At 45.6% G+C, this 17,178-nt stretch overlaps 3 non-coding genes across 3 annotated transcripts; all 3 read left to right on the top strand.

The window, feature by feature from the left end:
• Window positions 1-9,978: 9,978 nt before the first annotated feature.
• Trnad-guc lies at window positions 9,979-10,050 on the top strand. Its single transcript has one exon. It is a non-coding gene; the product is annotated as a tRNA-Asp (tRNA).
• A 1,989-nt stretch (window positions 10,051-12,039) lies between these two features.
• Trnad-guc lies at window positions 12,040-12,111 on the top strand. Its single transcript has one exon. It is a non-coding gene; the product is annotated as a tRNA-Asp (tRNA).
• Window positions 12,112-12,525: 414 nt separating this feature from the next.
• Window positions 12,526-12,597, top strand: Trnad-guc. Its single transcript has one exon. It is a non-coding gene; the product is annotated as a tRNA-Asp (tRNA).
• Window positions 12,598-17,178: the final 4,581 nt, after the last annotated feature.

Genomic DNA, 17,178 nt, shown 5'->3' on the forward strand with positions numbered 1-17,178 from the left:
CCTTCCTTCCTTCACTCCACCCCACTCTCTCTTCCACTCATCTACCACCACCACCACTATCTTCTACTATCAACACCATCACCACTACCACCACCATCACCACCACCATCACCACCACCACTACCATCACCACCACCACCACTACCATCACATAACACTAATCCCTATAAAAAATAAATGATCCCCTGATATTTACCCCAGGATAAACAAGATCTTCATAAGTCTCCAAGTGTTAGTGAAGCATTATAATTTCTTTTTCCCAGTGCACAAAAGGCTTCATAAATTATATCAAATAAGAGTATGATGTAAATTATAATGTATGTAAAATGTATTAAAGTATAAATAATGATGTTAATTTATGATGTTGTATACACTATTATAATATTCATTCACCTGTCCACCAGCCAAGGTTATAATTAGAATGAAGGTAATATAATTAACATAAATTAGCATAAAACTAATTTATTACAACCATATTAATGTTTGAATTAAATAAAGACGTTTTGTGTTTGTTTGTTTCTTTGTTTGTTGATATAACTTACTATTAAGGTGAGGAAAATGTAAACAGAGACGATACTGTGTTAACCTGTGTGTGTGTGTGTGTATCTGCTGAGTTAACCTGTGTGTGTGTGTATCTGCTGTGTTAATCTGTGTGTGTGTGTGTGTGTGTGTGTGTGTGTGTGTGTGTGTGTGTGTGTGTGTACGTACCTGCTGTGTTAACCTGTGTGTGTGTGTACCTGCCTTTGTTAACCTGTGTGAGTATCTACTGTGTTAACCTGTGTGTGTATGTGCTGTGTTAACCTTGTGTGTATGTGCTGTGTTAACCAAAATTCGCTGTGTTAACCTGTGTGTGTATGTGCTGTGTTTAACTTGTGTGTGTGTATTTGCTGTGTTAACTTCTTGTGTGTGTATTTACGTGTTAACTTGTGTGTGTATATGCCGTGTTAACTTGTGTGTGTATTTGCTGTGTTAACTTGTGTATTTGCTGTGTTAACTGTGTGTGTATATGCCGTGTGCCAACTGTGTGTATATGCCGTGCTTAATCCTTGTGTGTGTAGTTATGCCGTGCTAATCCTGTGTGTGTATTTGCTGTGTTAACTTGTGTGTGTATATGTCGTGTTAATCTGTGTGTGTATATGCTGTGTTAACCTGTGTGTGTATGTGCTGTGTTAACTTGTGTGTGTGTGTACCTGCTGTGTTAACCTGTGTGTGTACCTGCTGTGTTAACCTGTGTGTGTATGTGCTGTGTAAACTTGTGTGTGTATATGCTGTGTTAACTTGTGTGTGTATACGCTGTGTAAACTTGTGTGTGTATATGCTGTGTAAACTTGTGTGTGTATACGCTGTGTTAACTTGTGTGTGTATACGCTGTGTTAACTTGTGTGTGTATTTTTAACATAATCAACTAAGGTGGAGCAACTAATCCTTAAACTACCTGAGGTTGGTATTCTTTATTCTCCAGGTGAGGTGGTGTTCGTCTAGTGGGGGGCAGGAGTGACCAGCGGCCTCCAGTAATCACCTCATGCTCATATGTTATCCTTTATCAACAGGTGTGTGGTGGAGGCTGCCCGTACCCTCGAACCACAAATTGAGTCTATCTGTCTACCTGTCCGCCTTACATGTGATTCTGTCTACCATCAGGATTAGTCTCTCTGTCTACCGTCAAGGTGAGTGTACCCTGCAGGTGTATCGCACAGGTGAATGCATCATGGTAATTAATGCCTTGTCATGTTTTCTGCAGGTGTGTACATGCAAGGAAATGTGTTCATGACAGCCGTAGTGTGAGATACCATCCGCCTCTCTAACTCTACCACACACACACACACATACATAACTACGGCGAGTCTGTGTGCTCATAAAAACACAGAAGAATGAAAGTGATTTGTCATATCAAATTACGGTAATGATGAAATTGTTCCCACGCTGCCTGGAACACGGAGAAAATACCCGGGAATTAAGAATTTTGTCGTTCATGGTCGGGAAGAAGACATTGTAATTTGTAACAACTATAAAAACAAAAGGTGGAAAAATATTGGATTTATAAAGCAGTTTGTACAGACCTTGGGATCGTTTATTAGGTCTGTGTGTGTGTGTGTGTGTGTGTGTGTGTGTGTGTGTGTGTGTGTGTGTGTGTGTGTGTGTGTGTGTGTGTGTGTTGTTGTGTGCGTCTGTCTGTCTTTCGTCGTCTGTCTGGGTGGTGGTGGGTGGGTGGGTGGGTGGGTGGGTGTCTGTTCTGGTCGTCTGTCTGTCTGTCTGTTTGTCTGTCTGTCTGTCTGTCTGTCTGTCTGTCTGTCTGTCTGTCTGTCTGTCTGTCTGTCTGTCTGTCTGTCTGTCTGTCTGTGTGTGTGTGTGTGTGATTTTTAGAGCTTCGAACTACTCTCAATGTTCTTCTCGGTGGTAAAATGTTCACCTCGCAATAGAATTTTCCCGGTCGTACTGGTGCACCGGGTCTCCTCGTGCCTTAATTCGTACACAGCCACCAGTATAGAATGAGTGCAACATCGGGCGGGGCTTTGGGTGGACCAGCATCCTGCCAAGGTGTTTGAGTCACCCACTAACCTAACATAACCTAACATAAACCTAACCTGGTTGATTAAGGGAACAACAGTAGGAGAGAAAATGAGAAAATTAGCGAGGAATAAGGGAACAGAGAGAGAGAGAGAGAGAGAGAGAGCTACGGGGGCTGGGTTAGCAAAAACTGATTGTTGGATGATGGATTTTATTGTAATTGGGTTTTAATAGAAGATGATTGTGAGAGAGGGCGTGGGCGTGTGTGGGTGAGGGTGAGGGAGTGTGTGTATGGGGGGAGTGAGGGAGTGAATGAGTTTGTGTGGATGGGAGTGAGTGAGGGAGTGAACGAACTAGAGTAAGTGAACTGGAATTGAGATATTTGATGAGGAACTTAAAGATTCATAGTAAAGAGAAAAAAACAAGTAAAATAAGATTAAACGAATATCAATAAGAGTAAAAACAAGAGAACTTAGAAGAAAGAAGAGTAAATTAAAGTAAATAAGACGAAAGAAGGATAGACTATATCAAACTCCATTACCGTATCTTTGAATCGACGAGTGTTATGGTAGACAGCGCTGGGTAATACTATATTTGGCGGTGCACACAAGAGTTGATTCACTCCTGTGGCCTGAAGCTAGCGAGCAATCCTGCCCACAATTACACCACTATTTATGATCATGGCGATACAGAGGAGTTCCTACAGCCTCCTACGTGATCCTGTTGCTGTGTGAGGGAAGGGGAGATGTGGGGGATAGGGGAGGGATGCTGCAGGAAGGGGGAGAGATGTTGGGAGATGGGGATGTTAGGGGAAGGGGGATGTTTGTTTTGACTGAGGTGATGACGTAACGTTCTACACCAGGGTCAATAGAAGCCAGAAGTCTCCTACTCTGTTTTTGGCAACGACTTGGATACATAAGAATTCTACGTGATTTTAATGACGACTCACAGACGGATTCTCAAAGGTTGGTAGTGTACGTGTGGAGGGTTACTGCACAGGTCCATTTAACCTCCAACCCAAAAATGGGAGTGAGAATGACGTCAGACTTAACACTGAGAGTTGTACCATATTTAGACACGTTCTCTCACCCCTCACTTAAGTAGAGAGAGAATTAACGTCCGGAGTGAGTGTGTCTGGACCCTCACTGAGACGCCCACGAGGTACGTTTTTTTTTTTCCAACATCATGTCTCCTATTAAGGCGGCAACAGCTGTCAAGAGAGTCCTAGCCACAGTCAGTAAGATCCTACGTGCTCCTACAGATACCCTGCTTGTTGCCAACACCATCCTACTTAATATGTATGTCACAGCAGCATCTCTCAGAAGGACCTTAGTACCTGCCAACAAGGTGTCCGGCTCATAATAGTTCCTTTCCAGAATATCCTACATGGTAATAAATTATAGCCAGTTGTTGCTAAGAGTATCCTATTTACTATCCTTGTCCTAACCTCCCCCGAAGGACTTTTAATGTCTGCCTAGAACCTGTCTGAATTATCTTGGTTAGTGTTCAGGAGATAATACTTGCTTGCTTCACTGTACTCGAGGAGGTGTCCACTCTAGCTGGAATTATCCTCTTCGTAGCTATGACCTTTTGACCTTTTTTGGCCCTAGAACTATAACATCTTTAGGGATTACCGTTGGGAATATTTTAAAGCGAGTCTTGACCTACACTTTGGACTTACCCTGTATTCACTTCAGTAGATATTGAGCTGGTAACCCACACGAACCAACCTTGTATAATGATAACCAGGTAGAGACCCACACACACACAGCACTAAACTGGCTCACATGACCTGGTTGGTGGGAGTAATATGGTGTTCCCAGGTATTGCCTCTGGTATCCCACCTGGTATGTGGGTCACAGCAGCGTCCCGGGGCTACTGTGTTGCTGCCGGGGATGATCACAGAGAGAAATCCACAGCAGCGTCTCGGAGCTGTTGTGATGCTGCAGATAGTCACAGAGAGAGAGAGACTTATTGTGGTAAACTGTCGTAAGATGCACTGATAATTGTTCGGTCTTTGAGTATTGCGTAAGTAAGTAAGTAAGTAAGTAAGTAATTAAGTAAGTAAGTAAGTATATATAATTGTACACTATATAAGCGTCATACTCATCAACATAAACAAAGGAAGGGGTATCAGGTGGTAGCTGGAGTGAGGGAGGAGGGAGGTGCGGGGTGGGGTTGAAAGGTGTAGGGGACAGGTAGGGGCGGTAACCTGACCCAGCTAGGTGAATGATTAGGCCACTAACCCCCTGATGCCCTCCATAGTGGTGACCTTACATGGAGCATTGAGAACCAGGAAGTGTATTGGTGATTATAAGCTGTGATGACATTCTAGTTATTGATAGTAAATATAAATAATAAAAGAGGAAGATTTTGTTGATTTAGGGGTAAAATAGTTTAATACTCCATGGTTGACGGCTTGAGTGTCAGGTTTGAGACAGAGAGACAGACATAGACAGGTTAATATGTGTCTGTTTGTATTTTTCATCGATGGCCAGAATAACTATGAATATTTTGGTGTTTGGTGACTTTATCCGGGTCTTGAATTGACGGGTAGACAGGCACAGGCAAGCATGACAGACAGACAGACTGACAAACAGACAGACACTTAAGACAAGCAGACAGAGGGGGGAACCCTCTGAATATGTCCCAAGGTTGTGTGACCTTACCTTTAAGACTCCAACAAAAGACTCACCTGACATTTTCACCTGTGTCAACAATCTACGCGAAGGTTCAACAAATCTGGTCTTTATTGCAGAGGAAAATAAGGTTCAATTAACCTTTTTCCTCTTTAACCTCCATTTCGAAGATTCAACAGAAATTTGGTCTTTATAACCCTAGTACAGAAGGGTCAATTTTAACCCGCTGTCTCGTAACTTCAGCTTAAAAGTATGTAGATGGGATTTTCGTCTCTGTGCTAAGGGGAGGGAATGGTTACTTTACCTGCTGCTGGATGAGGTGAGTGTCAGACACCTGGTTCATGGATCTGTCGGGTGTCCAGCTTCTGATTGAGAGAGAGAAAGAGAGAGGGGGGATTAGAGATACAGAAAGAATGGTAATAGAGAAAGAGGGAGATAGAAGGAGAGAGAGAGAGAGAGAGAATTAGAGATATATAAAAATGAGAGGAATAGAGAGAGAGAGAGAGAAGAATTGGGAGAGAGAGGGAATTAGAGATAGAGAAAGAATGAGAAGAATTGAGAGAGAGAGAGAGAGAGAGAGAGAGAGGGATAAAGAAAGAGATTCACACACACACACACGAGACAGGACTTGGGTCACAATAGTTGATGTTATCGACCTAAAAGTCACACTGGCAGTAAGAAAGGCTTAAAAAAACAACTAATACTTTATCTTCGTTTCTGATTTCCTTTTCTTCATTTGTTTCCTTAGATGTTTACCCATATAAAAAAAATCAATACATACAGGTAAAATTATCGTAAAAAAAATACAAAAGTTTCTAAAAAAATATATATATCAGAAATATACACAAGTGCCATACAAAATGTTTCTAAAAAATACAGAAAAATACTAAATATAAATGAGAGGTTTATAATCTCTTGCAGGGTGAGACTGAAGATGGGGTAGGGAAGGAGGGAGAAGAGAGGGGGAGGGAGGGACGGAGGGAGGTGAGAGGGGAGGGGGGGGGATGGGAGAGGTGAGTGAGAGGGAGTGAGGGGGGGTAGGGAAGTGAGAGGGAGAGGGTGAGTGTGACAGCCAAAGATGGAGTAGCACCTTGAGCTTGTTGCTATACACCACTCGACTATTACAATGGAAATTAATACAAGATGGATCATTGGATATCCTGATGTATTCTACTTTGTGTGTGTATCGGGGGGGGGCCTCTGGGAACGATAGTATTTACATTTGGAGAGAGAGAAGTGAGAGATAGGGGAGAGAGAAGTGAGAGATAGGGGAGAGAACAGTGGGAGAGGGGAGATAATTGTGAAAGAGAACTGAGAGAGAGGAGATAATAATGAGAAGGAGGTAATAGTGAGAGAGAGAGAGAGAGAGAGAGAGAGAGAGAGAGAGAGAGAGGAGAGAGAGTTAGTTCACGGAAAGGTCAGGGAAACAGCCTAGTTTTCCCCCACCACAGAATTGGTGTTTCGTGATCACCGTGACTTACCTGAGCACGGGTTCAGGTGTGCTGCTGGGTAATTGTACAGGTGAGTGAGCCAGTGTCTTACAAGGCCACACCTGCCATTACCTACTTTTACTCTTTCAGACATAATGTACAGATACTTGTTCAGGTACAGTTACAAGCACAGGTATATTGGTACAGGTGTAGAAGTACAGGTACGACTACAGGTAAAGAAATTAGTACAGGTACAGATATGAATACAGATACAAGGTAAAGTACGGATGCAAGTACAGGTACAGATGCAAGCGCGTGTACAGATACGTGTCCAGGTACAGGTACAAGTACGGGTACAGGTACAGGTACAGATGCAAGCGCGTGTACAGATACGTGTCCAGGTATAGGTACAGGTACAAGTACGGGTACAGGTACAGGTACAGAAACAATCTCTCCAGCCTCCCTCGACGTAAAATTTATTGCCCTCTTGCCTCGTCCCCTAACCTCCCTCCACCCTCTCTCCCTCTACTCCTCTACCCTCCCTCTCTCCCTCTACCCTCCCTCTACCCTCCCTCTACCCTCCCTAACCCTCTTCATCTCCCCTCACCCCTCTATACCCCATCACCCTTCCCCTTCCCCTACCCTCCCTCCCCAACGCAGGTTACCAGTTTCGACACAGCACAGCGACCTTACCTTTGTCCCGGAGCCTCTGCTGTGTCGCAACCCTGTGTCACCTTGCTGTTGTGTTGGTTATGCTGTGGTGTTGGTAATGCTGTGTTGGTAATGTTGCCATGTTGGTACTACACATACCACAAACGACGCATAGTATGAGGGTAAGTTAAGATAAATTAGGTTAGCGGTAGTAGTGGTATCAATCATGTTAGGTTAGGTTTGGTTAGGTTAGGTTAGGTTAGGTTAGGTTTGGTTAGATTAGTGGTAGTATTAGGATATTAGTAATGGTATGGTTAGGTTAGGTTAGGTTAATGATGGTACCTTGGTAATATTGGTATTGTTACCTGTGTGTTGACGATGGTAATAATTAGTACCGGTGTTCAGGTACCACGGGAAGTTGGCCAGGTAGATGATAGTTCACACCTCTACACTAATTACCTCTCCTCCTCCATCTTCTCCCTCTCTTCCTCTGTCTTCTCCCCCTCCTCCTACATCTTTTCCCCCTAATTTACCACCTCTTCCTCCCTCCCTCCCTCCCTCCCTCCCTCCCTCCCTTCCTTCCTTCCTCCCTCCCTCCCTCTCTCCTCTTCCTCCTCCTCATTGTCTCATCTTCTCTTTCCTTCCCTCTCCCTTCTCCTCTCCTCCTTTTCTCCTCTTCTCTTCTCTCATCCCCCTCTTTCCTCTATCTTCCTCCACCATCGTCCTCTTTTTCTTCTCCCTTTATCCTTTTCCTTTTCCTTCCTCTGCTCTCCTCTTCCTCCCTTACCCCTCCATCCACTTTCTGCCTCTTGCTCCTCCTCCCCCTCTTCCTCCTTTCTTTCTATTTTTCCTCCCATCCCATCCTCTTTTCCCCCTCACTTCTACTTACTCTCTTCATCTCTCCTGTTTTTAATTCCCCCTCCTTCCCTCTCTTCCTTCCTCCTTATTCCTCTCACCTCTCCCTCCCTCTCTCTCTCTTGTCTCTCACACCCTCACATTCACTCCTCACAACACCTCACCCCCCACACCCTCACCCCACACCCTCACCCCCACCCTCACCCCCACACCCCCACTCCCCCACACCCCTCACCCCCACACCCTCACCCCCCACACCTCACTCCCCTCATTACTCCTCATTCCCCACACACCTCCTCATCCCTGACACTCACTCCTACACCTCCTCACCCCTAATGTATCCCTCCACCTCTCGCTAATAAGTATACTTCCAATAATTCCCAAATGTGGTGATGACTTTAGTGGTCCATTGCTTAGTGGTGGTCCTGTGGAGGGGTGTTAGTGGTCCGTGAGGCAGTGGTCCATGGAGGGTGGCTAGTGGTCCTGTGGAGGGTGTTAGTGGTCCAGGGGAGGGTAGTTAGTGGTCCATGGAAGGTTAGTGGTCCATGGGAGGGTGTTAATGGTCCAGGGAGGGTGTTAGTGGTCCATGGAGGGTGCTAGTGGTCCATGGAGGTAGTTAGGTGGCCCAGGGAGTGTTAGTGGTCCATGGAGGGTGCTAGTGGTCCATGGGGGTGTTAGTGGTCCATGGGGGGGTGTTAGTGTCCGGGTGGGGGTGTTAGTGGTCCATGGGGGTGTTAGTGGTCCAGGGAGGGTGTTAGTGGTCCATGGAGGTGCTAGTGGTCCATGGGGGTGTTAGTGGTCCAGGGAGGGTGTTAGTGGTCCAGGGAGGGTGTCAGTGGTCCATGGGGGGTGCAGTGTGGTCCATGGGGTAAATTTGGTCCAGGGAGGGTGCCAGGTCCAAGCAGCAGGTTAGTGGTCCATGGGGGTGTTATGTCCATGGGGCACAGTGGTCCGGGGTGTTAGTGGTCCGTGGAGGGTGTTAGTGGTCTCCTCCTCCTCTTCTCCTCCCTCATTGTCTCTATGTATCTCTAACACTGTCTCCTCCTCCTCTTCCCACCATCCATCATCCTCGCCATCATGTGTTCCATCTTATGTTGTGTTCGTCCCTGCCACCTCTGAATGCTGTAACGAGTAAGACTTGTGTTCATACCTGCCCTAAACACCTGTCGTCAGTACACACATGACTCTGGTTGTAGGTACAGGTAAGACTTTGTTCCTGACTTGCTCTATATTACCTTTGTGTGTGTGTGTGTGTGTGTGTGTGTGTGTGTGTGTTCGTGTTCTGTCTGTATCTGCATCTCTGTCTTTGTCAATGACTCTCTTTCCTCTGTGTTTATGAGTCTCACCTGTACGGTATTTCATCCTTGTATACTGACGAGGAAGTACCTGTGTCCTCCCCCAGGTATGTTAGATAGTTACCTGTAAGTGGCCTCTCGCAAGATGGTCGGTACTGAAGGTCTATACGAGTGTTTGTGTTGGGTGTAATCGAATCCTATGTGATGGATGGTGTATAAGTGTACCGTGATACAGGTGTATGATGTATGTCTGCATGGGGCGTGAGGTGTATGTTTGAAGTGTAAGAGGTACATTATACCTATAGTGTGAGGTGTATTATCTGATTATTATTCTGGTTACCTGAGTACGTTATCGACTTGATTATCACCTGTGAGGTTTGTGTTTATACTGATTAATCTCTCTCTCTCTCTCCTAACGGCCTCTGTGATCGCTACACCCACATACACTTACCAGTTGTCACCTACACACAACCATCTATACCTACACCACCACCACTATTTCCATCTACCTGTCACATACACACGTGTCACACCATCATCATCACACCCACCACCTACTACCCAAACGTAAATACGAACACTGTTCAGGAATATAATATATCCTCGGTAGTATAGTGGAGAGTATCCCCGCCTGTCACGCGGGAGACCGGGGTTCGATTCCCCGCCGGGGAGAAAATAATTTTACAAAGGATTTTCTGGAAATAATCATCTCATGACGTTGTTAACAAGTAACCATTTGCTGTATACCTGTACTGCCACTGCCTGCCACGCCCACACGTCTCCTATCACCCACTCCCACCACCTACCACACACCCACACCACCTACCGCCTCCCACACACCACTTAGGTCCAAGCACACTGTGTGTAAAATGACACAACACTTTGTCTCTAATGGCAAGATGGCTGACATATTAAGATTGTATCCACTTTTTTGCACTTACAGGTAGTAGCTATATCAGTTCCCATGTATAAACCAAACACACAATATGAATAACGAAGTGTGCGGCCAGACATACTGCCTCACACACTCCTGTACTCACGCAGTTGCAAATAAGTTACCCTTTATGTACAGAACTAAACAAAGAATTTATTTGAAATACTTTGTAACATTCAATGCCACAATATTCTGACCACGGGGTTTGTGAACGCTACTCTGTAACCCTTTTGCGCTACCACTCACAGGATGAGTATGGGGTGCACAATAAACTAGCCGTTGTAAGTGGCAACATTAATTAAAATTCATTATTACCGATCACCCCATACATCACCTACCACCCCCTACCACACCATACAGCACCTACCACCCCATACATCACCTACCACCCCCTACCACACCATACACCTACAACCCCATACATCACCTACCACCCCATACACCACCTACCCACCCAGACCACCCCATACATCACCTACCACCCCCTACCACACCATACAGCACCTACCACCCCATACATCACCTACCACCCCTACCACACACCATACACCACCTACCACCCCATACATCACCTACCACCCCCTACTACACCATACACCACTCCACCACCCCATACATCACCTACCACCCCATACACCCACCCACCACCCAGACCACCCCCTCTTCACACACACACACACACACACACACACACACACACACAGTCAATGAAAAACAACTCGGCAGTAACAGTTGAGTCTTACCCAATACCCATGCTAACCTTCACACAGTGAGGTCCCAGGTACCCACACACACACACACACACACACACACACAGTCAATGAAAAACAACTCGGCAGTAACAGTTGAGTCTTACCCAATACCCATGCTAACCTTCACACAGTGAGGTCCCAGGTACCCAGGTACTTGAGTAAGTGAAGTTCTGTGACAACAGACCACGTGGTGTCCCCATGATGCTACGACACCACGGAGTGAATGAGTTGCTACAGCATCATGTGAGGTTCCTCATAACACCATCTGTGAGGGAATTACTACACCAGTGATGCCCCTCATAGCACCATCCGTGAGGGAATTACTACGCCATGTGATGCCCCTCATAACACCATCTGTGAGGGAATTATTACACCACATCAGGCCCCGCATACACCATCTGTGAGGGATTTACTACACCACATCAGGCCCCTCATAACACCATCTGTGAGGGAATTACTACATCATCAGGCCCCTCATACACCACCTGTGAGGGAATTACTACATCATCAGGCCCCTTATAACACCATCTGTGAGGGAATTACTACACCACGTCAAGCCCCTCATAACAACACCTGTGAGGGAACTACTACTCCACGTGATGCCCCTCATAACGCCATCTGTGAGGGAGTTACTACACAACGTGTCTGCTGTTCAACACCTCAGCTCACATGATCTACGTGACCTCCGCTGTAAACATTAATCTGTATGTTCACTGTATGTTCCTTCACCTTTCTCTAATGAAGGCTTTTGTTAAACCACCAATGTATGTAATAAGTCATTTGTGTCCACGTATATTTTCATTTCGGGCTGCAGAACTTTTAAATAACCCAATGCACACACACATATCACACACACACACACATATATATATATATATATATATATATATATATATATATATATATATATATATATATATATATATATATATATATATATATATATATATACTAACACCGTCCATTTTAAAGATATCCTCGGTAGTATAGTGGAGAGTATCCCCGCCTGTCACGCGGGAGACCGGGGTTCGATTCCCCGCCGGGGAGGAAATTATTTTACAAAGGATTTTACTTGAAATGATCTTGTATACCATTGGTTGTATACCTGTACTCGGTACCTGCAACGCCTGCACACAATCTACCACCCATCTACCAAGACAACAAACACAACCTGTGACAAGTTCACACCACCTGTCACATTCACACCACCTGTCACATTCACAACACCTGTCACACATAAACACCACCGACCACACACCCACACCACCTGCCAACCACCCAACACACACACACACACACACACACACTCTACCACCCAACACACACACACACACTCTACCACCCAACACACCACCAACCAACCACTACCTACCCTCCACCAACTACTACTACCCACACCCACCAAATACCACCTAAACATACACGCACATATATATACTAACACGGTCCATGTTGAATACATCCTCGGTAGTATAGTGGAGAGTATCCCCGCCTGTCACGCGGGAGACCGGGGTTCGATTCCCCGCCGGGGAGAAATTAGTTTTACAAAGGATTCTACTGGAAATAATCATCTCATGGCGTTGTTGGCAACCAATTGCTTACCATTAGCTGTATACCTGTACTGACACGCCTACAAACATACTACCAGGCCTACATGACACCCCAAACACCACCTGCCATCCACCTACATTACCTACCATTCCCACACACCACCTACCACCCACCCACACCACCCACACACACCACCCACCACCCACACCACCCACCACCCACCCACACCACCCACCACCCACACACACCACCCACCACCCACACACCACCCACCACCCACACACACACCCACCACCCACCCACACCACCCACCACCCACACACACCACCACCACCCACACACACCACCCACCACCCACACCACCACCACCCACACACACCACCCAACACCCACACACCACCCACACACCACCCACCACCCACACACACACCACCCACCACCCACCCACACCATCTACCACCCACACACACACCCACCACCTACACACACACCACTCACCCACCACCCTACCACCCACCCACCCTACCACCCACACACCCTATTCCACCTTTTTACCCCCCTCCCCCCTACACCCACCCATCTGGAGGGCATCATTCAGCCTTAAACTCCACCAGAACCACCGTCACCAACACTCAGAAGTAAACCAAAGGACCACCACCACCGCCTCGTGACCGCAACCCATTTTCTATAGTTCTGGTCAAGACGGATGGCGTGTGCGTCCGCCGGCCCAACTCAATTAAAGTTTGGAAGTTGACAAATAAGAACGGGTCGCGGACTGAGGGCTGTAGGGAGAGGGACTGGCTGACTAGGGGCTGCAGGGAGAGGGGTAGGGAGGGCTGCACCTGAGTTGTTGTCCCTTAACACAAAACAGAAATTGTCTGTTCTATTTGGGTTTTTGGGGGAGCCGTGAATAGCAGGCACCCCCGCTACGTCTTTGTGGTTGGGCTCTTTTTAGTCTGTCTTCTTAAACAAACTGAAAGGAAATTTAGTGTATTTTTCTCTTCTTAAGAGTGTGTGTGTGTGTGTGTGTGTGTGTGTGTGTGTGTGTGTGTGTGTGTGTGTGTGTGTGTGTGTGTGTGGTGTCTTACTTTGTTAAATCTTTCTCTCAGTAAATCCTAAAATAAGTATTTAATTTAGTGTATATAGTGATGGAAGGTACATGAAAATACTATGCAAATACGTACAGTGACTGATGATGTTGATGATGGTGACGATGGTGACGATGATGGTGATGATGATGATGTTGTTGATGATGGTGATGATGATGATGATGTTGATGGTGACGATGATGATGTTATAAGCAATCCACTCTTCGTTATAACATTACGTACAGTGACGTCAGAAATCTCCCTGGTGAAGTACTGGACACTTCCGTATATCAGATATCTATAAATGTAGGTCATAAAATTATGTAATGAGACTGTCGCTGGCAATTTTGTTTTTATTTTATCTTAATATAGTAAATTTTATATTACTTTTGTTCGTGTTAAGGTTCAGAGACCACAACCCAACCCAACCTAACCTAACCCAACCCAACCTAGCCCAACCCAACCCAACCCACAACCCAACCTAACTTTACCCAACCTCTATTATGTCTATATACGAATTTGATAAAGACAATGACTGTGTTGGCCAGTAAGTATAATATTCAATTACCATGCATCATAAATTTACAGCTTTACGACCATGGCGAGTTACCTAATGAATATCAAGTGTTGGTTCCTTATTAGTGTACCTCCTGAACCTGGCCCACTGTACCTCCTGAACCTGGCCCGCTGTACCTCCTGAACCTGGCCCACCTCCTGATCCTATCCCTTCCTCCTCCTCCTCCTCCTCCTCCTCCTCCTCCTCCTCCTCCTCCTCCTCCTCCTCCTCCTCCTCCTCCTACCTCCCCCCCTCCCCCATCGCGGCAACACAGCGTTATTACTGGTGATGGTCGCGTTATAAGTAATTTAACCTAATGATCGAGTACACGGTGGCCTATTATTAAGATATAATTTGGTGCATGTACTGTGCGCTGGTCACGAGTTACACACACACACACACACACACACACACACACACACACACACACACATACACCCACTCTTTCCCACACACACACTGAACAAACAACTCGGGACACCTACTGTACACTCTTCCTAACCCTCCCAATTTCTTTCTTCTCATGCAGACGTAAAACTCTCATGAGAAGAGATAGGTTCAGGCTGATAGAATATATATAAATGTATAGATATTCCTACAGTAAAGACCAGGTATAAGTTCACATAGATTCAGGAAGTTTAGATACACAGACAGACAGACAGACCATAGGTAGATAATAGTGAAGATTATCCCTATCCCAGCATGATCAAAGACAGGTTAGGTTAGGTCAGGTTAAGTTAGGTTAGGTTAGGTTAGGTTGGGGTAGTTAGGTTGTGATCTCTGAACCCAACCTAACCTAAGCTAAGCTAACCTAACGTGATCTAACCTTAACCCAGGATGGTCCAAAACAGGTGACAGGTGAGAGTTGATCGGGTGACGTGGGCCTGTTGGGGAGGGGGTGTTCAGGCCCCGGCAGACAATGACGCCATAAAGTTTAAGTGTCTAGCGTAGATGGGTGACGTTTTTACCTCCTCACGGGAATGTTGGGGGGGATAGGGTTTTCTGTCTGTCTTGTGTGTCTGTCTGTTTGCCTCTGTCAGTCTGTCTTGTACGTGTATCTCTATCTTGTCTGTCTGTCTGCCTCTTTGTCTCTGTCTGTGTGTCTCTCTGTCTTGTCTGTCTGTCTGTCTGTCTGTCTTGTCTGTGTCTATCTCGGTGTTATTCCTGCTGGTTGAAGAGGGTCGATGGTAATAGTGTGTTTCTTTGTCTTGTTGTTAGTTCTCTGCTTGACTCCGGGATCTGTTTTAGGTTCCTTGGGTGAACTCATAACGTGGTCAGAATCTCTCTCCGGAAATATAAACCTGTTGAAACTTCTACTGAATATGATGGAAATAATTTAGTTTTCCTTTAACAAACAAAGACAATTATTTGAAGATATTGTATGTAGTTATAATAAGGTATTACAACAGTATATCGTGAATACTTGTTTTAATTTATACAGTTTGCTTGAATTTATTGATTATTTGATGAGATATTGAAGAAGTTCTATTTTTTTTTAGAGTATCAGAAGGTTAGGGATAAGTAGCTGGTGAGAGTGGGGGTAGGGAGGGGATAAGGTGGGGGGAAGGAGGGGTAAGGTGGGGGGAAGGAGGGGTAAGGTGGGGGGAAGTAGGGGTAAGGTAGGGGTAGGGGAGGGGTAAGGTGGGGAGAAGGAGGGGTAAGGTGGGAGAAGGAGGGGTAAGGTGGGGTGTAGGGAGGGGGTAAGGTGGGGAGAAGGAGGGATAAGGAGGGGTAAGGTGGGGAAGGAGAGTAAATAGGTAAGGTAGGTCTTTGAGAGGGCGTTTCTCTCATCAGAATGGTTCGCAAGATTTGAAAGTTTTATTTTGTCATTGTGTGAGAAGCCTGAGAAAATCACTCAATATTTTATAAGTAAAGATCCCCAAGACCTCACAGCACCTCACACTACCTCACAGTACCTCACAGCACCTCATAGCACCACTCAGTACCTCACAGGACCTAATAACATCTCACAGAACTCACAGCACTTCACACTACTTCACAGCACTTCACAGCACCTCACACTACCTCACAGTACCTCACAGCACCTCATAGCACTTCACACTACCTCACAGTACCTCACAGCACCTCATAGCACCACTCAGTACCTCACAGGACCTAATAACATCTCACAGCATCTCACAGCACTTCACACTACCTCACAGCACTTCACAGCACCTCACAGTAGCTCACAGCACTTCAGGTTGGGAAAGTCAGCCTTGATCTCCTCATTCAGTAAAACGCTCTTACAACACAGGTGAACGCGGTGTGTTATCGTCTCTCAACTGCTGTCAAGACGCGGATTTTTGTCTCATATACCGTGACATCTGAGGACTTGTCACGTAGCTTATGAACTTTATTAACGAGCTTGGCTTTGTTTTGGGTTAGGTTAGGTTAGGTTTGGCTTTAGTAAAGTTAAGTTTGTTTTGGTTCGTGATGTGTTGTCGTAATTTCTGTACTCTACATCTCTCAGTACCGGAGGCTTGTTTACACACACACACACACACACACACACACACACACACACACACACACTCTCTCTCTCTCTCTCTCTCGCACACACCAACCAATGACCTACATAAGTGTGTGTTTGTGTGTGTGTGTGTGTGTTCCTTTGTGTGATACAGGACAAGGGGTTGACCGACCTTACCTGGCCGCCCTGATAACCCTTGGCTCACCTCACCTGTACACTGTCAGGGAAAGTTCAGGTACAAAGAGAAATGCGATAGTCGAGATATATTTTAAGATGTATTATATATGAACCCCTTAAGTGTTCTTGTTCTAATCCACTTGAGTTTTCTAATCCACTTGAGTTTTCTAATCCACTTGAGTTTTCTAAACCACTTGAGTGTTCTAAACCACTTGAGTGTTCTAAACCACTTGAGTGTTCTAATCCACTTGAGTTTTCTAATCCACGTGAGT

The sequence above is a fragment of the Homarus americanus genome, unplaced genomic scaffold (assembly GCF_018991925.1).
Source record: "Homarus americanus isolate GMGI-L3 unplaced genomic scaffold, GMGI_Hamer_2.0 scaffold50924, whole genome shotgun sequence".
Lineage (NCBI taxonomy): Eukaryota > Metazoa > Arthropoda > Malacostraca > Decapoda > Nephropidae > Homarus > Homarus americanus.